This window comes from Panthera tigris, chromosome A1 (genome assembly GCF_018350195.1).
Source record: "Panthera tigris isolate Pti1 chromosome A1, P.tigris_Pti1_mat1.1, whole genome shotgun sequence".
Taxonomy (NCBI): domain Eukaryota; kingdom Metazoa; phylum Chordata; class Mammalia; order Carnivora; family Felidae; genus Panthera; species Panthera tigris.
In genome coordinates, this window is record NC_056660.1 from 157,130,106 (window position 1) to 157,136,766 (window position 6,661).

A 6,661-nucleotide genomic window follows, 5' to 3' on the forward strand; every position below is an offset into this window, starting at 1 on the left:
TTCCTCTTGTATGCCTATTATTTCTTTGTCTTGCCCAAGTCCTCTGCTCGGGACTTCCAGTACTGTGTTGAATAAAAATGACAATCCCTGTTTTGTTCTTGGTCTTAGAAGAAAAACTTTTATCTTTTTATAAGTGGGTATCATATTAGTCCTGGGCTTGTCATATATAACCTTTATTGTGTTGAAGTATGTTCCCTTTATACGCATTTTGTTGAGAGTGATTTATTTTAATCATAAATGGATGTTGATGATGTCAAATGCTTTTTCTTCATCTACTGAGATGATCATATGATTTTTATCCTTCATGTTGTTAATGCACTGCATCATATAATTGATTTGCAGATGTTGAACCATCCTTGCATCCTGGGAACGAATACCACTTGATCATGGTGTATGATCTTTTTAATGTACTGTTGAAGTTTTTTTCCTAATATTTTGCTGAAAACTTTTTTTTATCTGCCTTTTTATCCTCATCTTGTCTCACTCTCTTTTTTAAATTTAAGTATAATTGACATGTGTTACATTAGTTTCAGTATACAACATAGTAATTTGACAATTCTGTATGTTATACTATACTCACCATGGTAAGTGTAGTTACATCTATCACTGTACAATGTTATTAAAATATTATACACTGTATTCCCTACATGGTACTTTGTATCTCCATGGCTTATTTATTTCATAACTGGAAGTTTGTACCTTTTAATCCCCTTTATCTATTTTGCCCATCCCTTAGTCCTCTCCCCTCTGGCAACCACTAATTTGTTCTCTGTATTTATGATTCTGTCTCTGTTTGTTTCTCTGTTCGTTTGTTTTGTTTTTTAGATTCCACATATAAATGATATCATATGGTGTTTCTCTTTTACTTATTTCACTTACCATAATACCCTCCAGGTTTATTTTTGCTGAGTATTTTTACATCTATATTCATTAGGGATATTGGCCTGTATTTGTTTGTTTGTTTGTTTTTGTTTTGTTTTCCTCATATATTCTGTGTATGGCTTTGTTATCAGGGTAATGTTGTCCTCATATAATGAGTTCGGAAGTTTTTTCCTCAAATATTGGTATTTGTTCGTTTTTAAAATGTTTCGTAGAATTCACCAGTGAAGACATTGGTACTGGATTTTTCTTTCTTGGGAGTTGTTTGATTACTGATTCAATAGTAATTTGTCTATTCATATGTTCTCTTTCTTCATGATTCAGTATTGGTAGTTTGCATCATTTTCAGAATATATCCATTTCTCCTAGGTTGTTCAATTCATTGGTGTATAATTGTTTATAGCAGTATCTTATTATTCTTTGTATTTCTGTGATCTTGGTTGTAATGTTTTCACTTTCATCTATAATTTTATTTGAGTCCTCTTTTCTTGCTTAGTCTAGCTAAACGTTTGTCTGGTTTGTTTATCATTTAAAAACTTTTTATTCTTTCCATAAATTTTGGTGTGTTGTATTTCCATTTCATTTGTTTCAAATTTTTTTTTATCTCTCTTTTGATTTTTTTCTTTGACTCATTGGTTATCAGGAGCATGTTGTTTAATCTCCACATATTTGTGAATTTTCCAGTTTTTTTTTTCATAATTGATTGGTAGTTTCACACCTTTGTGGTTGGAAAAGATGCTTGATATGACTTCAGTCTTAAATTTATTGAAACTTGTTTTGTGGACTAAAATATTATCTATACTGGAGAATGTCCCATTTGCACTTGAGAAGGATGTGTATTAGAATTGAATGGAATTGAATGGAATATTCTGTATATGTCTGTTAGGTCATCAAGCCTAACATATAATTTTTAAAAAAATTTTTTTAATGTTTATTTTTGAGACAGATACAGAGCATGAACAGAGGAGGGACAGAGAGAGGGAGACACAGAATCTGAAGCAGGCTCCAGGTTCCGAGCTGTCAGCACAGAGCCCAACATGGGGCTTGAACTCATGGACCGCAAGATCATGACCTGAGCCGAGGTCAGATGCTTAACCGACTGGGCCACCCAGGTGCCCAGAGCCTAACATATAATTTAAGTTTAATGTTTCCTTATTGACTTTCCACCTGGATTATCTATCCAATGTTGAATGTGGGGTATTAAAGTCTCCTGCTGTTATTGCATTGTTGTTTCTCTCTTCAGATCTTGTAATATTTGCTTTATGTATTTAGCTGCTCCTATTTTTGCATGCATAAATATATACAAATACATCCTCTTAGTGAATTGACTCCTTTATTATTATATAATGACCTTCTTTGTCTCTTGTTACAGTGAATCTATTTTGTTTGGTATCAATATAGCTATCCCTGAATTCTTCTGGTTTCCATTTGCATGGAATGTCTTTTTCTATACCTTCACTTTTAGTCTGTTTGTTCTTAAAATTGAAGTGATTCTCTTGTATACAGCATATAGTTGGGACTTGTTTTTTATCTGGTTAGCCACTTTGTGTCTTTTGGTTGAAGAATTTAGTTCATTTACATTTGAAGTCATTATTGGTAAGAATGGACTTACTATTGCCATTTTGCTAATAATTTTCTGGTTGCTTTGTAATTCATTGTTCATTTTTTTTTTAAATCTCTCTCCCTTTTTTTAATGTTTATTTATTTTGAGAGAGAGACAGAGACAGAGAGAGAGAATCCCAAGTAGGTACCATGCTGTTAGTGCAGAGCCCAATGCAGGACTCAATTCCACATACTGTGAAATCATAACCTGAGCTGAAATCAAGGGTTGGATACTTAACCAACTGAACCCCAGGCATCCCATTTTTTATCTCTTGTTTTCTTCTGTGATTTTCTTTCTTTTCTTCTCCTCCTCCTCCCCCTTCTCCCCTTCTTCTTCTTCTTCTTCTTCTTCTTCTTCTTCTTCTTCTCCTTTTCTATAGTGCTATGCTTTGATTCCTTTCTCTTTTATCTTTTGTGTATCTACTACTGTTTTTTGCTTCATGGTTACCATAAACTTTACACAAAACATCTTATATTTATAACAGTCTATTTTAAACTAATAATTTAACTTCAAATACACACAAAAACTGCATGCTTTTACACTGTCCTCCACACATATTTTATGTTATTGATTTCACAATTTACATTTTTTACAATGTATATTCCTTAGCAATTATTATACTTATTTTTAGTACTCCTATCTTTTGACATTTATGCTAAAATTATAAATGATTTACCTATCCCCATTTTACTATTAGAATACTCTAATTTTAACTATATATTTACCTTTACCAGTGACTTTTATTCTTCCATGTTTTCCTGTTACTGGTTAATACCCTTCTAATACATATTTGGGTATGTATTTGTATTTTAATTTTCATAGTATTCTGAAAAAATTCACTTGAGCATATTGTGGATCCCCTGGAAACCCACATTATCACAGAGTGCTGTAGTGGCCTTTTCATGCCCTCATTTGCATTTGTGTTTGTGATTAATTCACACCAAGTGAAGGCCAAATGATGTTAGTTTCCCTACTATAGAAACAGAGGTTTTGCGGTAGTTTAAATGGAGTTGTATTCCTCAACCTTTGTTTCTAATATGTATTACCTACATTAGTCCTTTGTGATAAGCTGTCCCAGAATGTTGACTTTCTTGGGCTCTCAGTGGCAGTATTTAAGGGTCTCTGGAAAAGTACAGTTGGGGAATTAGAGGAAGAAGAACTCTACTCTTCCTCACCCTCATTCCCTATATCCCTGCCTTGTCTTCAATAAAGAAGCTCCTCTTTTCTTTTTAAAATGTTTTTTAATGTTGGGGCGCCTGGGTGGCTCAGTCGGTTAAGCCTCCAACTTCGACTCAGGTCACGATCTCGCGGTCCGTGAGTTTGAGCCCCGCGTCGGGCTCTGGGCTGATGGCTCAGAGCCTGGAGCCTGCTTCTGATTCTGTGTCTCCCTCTCTCTCTGCCCCTCCTCCGTTCATGCTCTGACTCTCTCTGTCCCAAAAAATAAATAAACGTTACAAAAAATTTAAAAAAATGTTTTTTAATGTTTATTTATTTTTGAGAGACAGAGTAAGAGTGGGGGAGGGACAGAGAGAGATGGAAACACAGAATCTGAAGCAGGGTCCAGGCTCTGGGCTGTCAGCACAGAGCCTGACATGGAGCTCAAACCCACGACCTGTGAGATCATGACCTGAGTCGAAGTTGGATGCCCAACCGACTGACCACTGAGGCACCCCAAGAAGCTCTCCTTTTCTATTTGTACATCAGTCCCCTTTGTAATAAACTTGATGACCAATGGGTTCATTATCTTAAAACAAGTTTTTAAAATCACTGGCCTGGACCACTGCAGTTCTAGGTATAGAATTTAAAATATTACAAGAATGTATATAAAATCATCTGGCTAAAATTTGACTATACCCTTACGTTTTGAAGCAAAATATGGGAAACTGTCTCAAACTTAGAACCATAGGTATAAGCAAGTTTCCATTTAACATGAAGCAAAACACATTTCAGTTATAATACATGGGGTATTGCAGTAGGATACTTCACCTCTCTCATGTTACAGAGAATGTTAGACTCAAGGGTCCATCAGTGATTCAGAGGCAGAGCCAAGATTAGAACCCAACTTCCTGATTCCTGTTCCAGTAGTCCTCCCATTAATCTGGGTTTGTTTGTTTTTTTAACATTTATTTTATTTTTGAGGGAGAGAGACAGAACATGAGTGGGGGAGGGGCAGAGAGAGAGTGAGACACAAAATCTGAAGGAGGCTCCAAACTGTCAGCACAGAGCCCTACGTGGGGCTCAAACCCACAAAACGTGAGATCGTGACCTGAGCTGAAGTTGGTTGCTTAACCACCTGAGCCTCCCAGGTGCCCCCTCTGCATCTTCTTCACACCCTTTTCTCTCAAAATTATCTTCCTGTGAGAAACTTCAAGTTTCTGGGGGAAAAACTCTATTTTTTTCAGGAGAGTTTTGAGACATCTCTGACAAGAAAAAAAGTGGCTTTTTAATCAGAGTATACATTTGCAAATCTACAAATATTAGTTTTTCTTTTGTTTGGGTCACAGGTTGTTCTTTTCTACTCTTTCTTCTTTTTGCCGAAACCAATGCCTTGGGTGTAAGTAAGGCTTTCAAGACGTTTTATGTTCCTTTGTGAGATGCTGGGGAGTTAATATATACCCCTTATGTGACAGGCCTGGTTACAAGAGAAATCATTATAATTTTTCTGTGTCTGGGGCCTGACTCTTGCTTGTTGTCTTAATGTTTCCAAACCTCTAATCTGAAATACACTGATATACTTATTTGGTATGTAGACTCCTCTGTGCCTTGCTCCTTGTAGTATCTTATCTTTCATCCACTTGTCTAGAAAAGTTACTATGGAGTCCAGTGGGTGTGCTTCAAGCTTTCTCATAAAAACTCACTGTTTGGAGTTTTACTCTGAGGGGGACATCTTTTCCTTCCATTTGCAAGATTAGGGATAACCAGGTTGGCAAGAAAACTGTAGTTTTATTTGTTTGTTCTTTCAGTCCACAAAAACTCTAGAAATTCTTCCTTTTTACAGTTTTTCAAATTTAAGAGTAACTGTTTCTCTATTGAACATTCTCATCATTTACTTTTCTTCTAATTGCCTTGTTCTGTCCTTCTCTTCTTTTCTCCCCTTTCCTTCAAAACATGCATTGGCATTGCTTTGTGTCAAACAGTATATGATTTTAAATATAGCCAAATGTTTAATGGTTAGGTTGAATAGCTTCAGATACCATCTTTCATCTGTGTTGCTGAATGAAGCTTTAACAGAGCTGTTTATAAATGTTCTGCTAGCTTTTCTCTTTTCTGGCTTTTTCTTTCTAGAGTTACCCAGTTGGATTTATATATATTTATTATATCTTCCAACTCTTGCTGACTGGACTTCTGGTTTCAGATGCTACCCATGGTTATTGATGTCATGGTTATTGATTGAAATTATTGTTTTTGGTTCTCCTGTGTATGTTTTGATACTCATATATACTGGACTTCGTTTTATTTTCAAAAATGCTGTTTCTCCGAATTTGTCACAATTTGCATCCTTTGCCCAACTTCTAGAAAATTAACAATTGCACACATATGGAAGCAAATGCAGACTTACTGGGTTCAATCCGCTTATGTAGGTCACTGATAAAAATAAATAACTTGGTGCTTTTTCTCTTGATGCAGAAAATAGGTTACTGTGGTCCCATGGAGAATATCTTCTCATTTTACTGTGTTACACTGTTGCTTCTAGAAAGTGATCATGTCAATACTTTCTGAAGCTCTGACATTAATTTTTTTTTAATATAGTGCAGCTAAGTCAACATAGGACAATTATGTTTGAAGTTTTATTTTATTTTAATTTTACTATCTGTATGTATGAGGAGTAATAAGAGAATAAGTCTAAAGCAGAACTTCACTGTCCTGTGGTAACTCAGCCAGGTGTGTTGTCTTCCAAAAATATTTAAACATAGAGACACATGTAGAGGGTTTTACTTTCCTACTAGGTATATTATTCTGTAATTTTCTTTTGCCACTTAAAATTACATCATAGCATCTCTCTGGTTAATAGGTATATGTCATATTCTTTAGTAGCTGCATAATAGTATGGATATATTATAGTTTATTTAATCATTATCCTTATCATGGACATTAAATTTGCTTTTAATTTTTTTAACCACTAAAAATACTGTTTTACATTATTGTAATTTTACAGTTAGACCTCTTTTGAATATATCC